The 1,435-nt window shown below is 35.6% G+C and overlaps 1 pseudogene; it reads left to right on the forward strand.

The window, feature by feature from the left end:
- Positions 1-596: 596 nt before the first annotated feature.
- Positions 597-908, forward strand: LOC131748678 (ATP synthase subunit g, mitochondrial pseudogene; annotated as a pseudogene).
- The last annotated feature ends 527 nt before the right edge of the window (positions 909-1,435 follow it).

Here is a 1,435-nt window from a genome sequence, read left to right on the forward strand (position 1 = left end):
TCTTTTGGGTGCCTACCCAGATGTGGAATTGCTGGATCATACAGTAATTCATTTTTAAATATTTTGAAGAATGCTCACTCCATTTTTAAAGAGATATTTTATAATGTGATGATTTAATGTATGTATACATTGTGGATGATTATCACAATCAAGTTAATTAACACATCCATTACCTCACATAGTTACCATTTTGGGGTGCATGTGTAGTGAGAACACTTATGATCCATTCTCTTTGCAAATTTCAACTATACAATACAGTATTATTAACCATAATCACCATGCTGTACATCAGAGCCACAGAATTTATTCATCTTATAACTGAAAGTTTTTATCCTTTGACCAAAATCTCCTCATTTCTTCCACCCCAGCCTCTGTCAATCACCATTCTAATCTGGTTCTATGAGTTCAACATTTTTAGGTTCACATCACATTGTATGCCTTAAAGAAAATCATGTTGTACAACCCAAACATATATAATTTTTATTTGTCAATCATATCTCAATAAAGCTGGAAAAATTTTAAATAAAATGAAAAAATTAAGAAAAGAAGGAGATTCAGCTGGCCAGTCAGGGTGACGGGCTTACCGTCCTAGAACCATGGCCCAGTTTGTCCATAACCTCACGGAGAAGGCCCCAGTGCTGTTCAACGCTGCTGTGACTTACTCGAAGCCTCGATTGGCCACATTTTGGCACTACACCAAGGTTAAGCTGGTTCCTCCAACCTCTGCTGAGATCCCTACAGCTATTCAGAGCTTGAAAAAAATTATCAAAAGGGCTCATACTGGTAGCTTCAAACAGCTCACAGTTAAGGAAGCTCTACTGAATGGTTTGGTGGCCACTGAGGTGTGGATGTTGTTTTATGTTGGCGAGATCATAGGCAAGCGTGGCATCATTGACTATGATGTTTGAAGACCAATCTTTGCTTTATTATTTGGGTATTCTTGGACCATGTGTGAGCAGACTGCTATTTGAATAAAATAAGGCAATGTGTCAAAGAAAAGAAAAGAAAAGGAGAAATATTTTATATCATCCTCTGTGCTCTACTGAGATGAAATTCAAGGGTAATATAATCCAACTTCACAGTAACTTTTAAAAATCTACATAATATCCTGTGATCTAAAGGAGAAATAAGAGGAAAGTAATTTATAATATAAAATATATTTCAAGTAAATGTTTCAGCACAATCACACTACAAAGAGTCAGATGTTTACTTCTACTTATAATAAATGAATTTAGATTTAAAAGAAATTTTAAATGCATATTACTAAGTGAAAGGAGCCTATCTGAAAAGGCTACATTCAATATGTTTTAGCATTCTAATTCCAACGATATGACATTCTGGAAAAGGCAAAACCATGGAGACCGTAAAAAGATGAGTGATTGCCAGAGGTTAGAGGGGAGGGAGGGATGAATAGGTGGAAAGAAGGATATTTAGG

This window comes from Kogia breviceps, chromosome X (assembly GCF_026419965.1).
Source record: "Kogia breviceps isolate mKogBre1 chromosome X, mKogBre1 haplotype 1, whole genome shotgun sequence".
NCBI classification, from domain to species: domain Eukaryota; kingdom Metazoa; phylum Chordata; class Mammalia; order Artiodactyla; family Physeteridae; genus Kogia; species Kogia breviceps.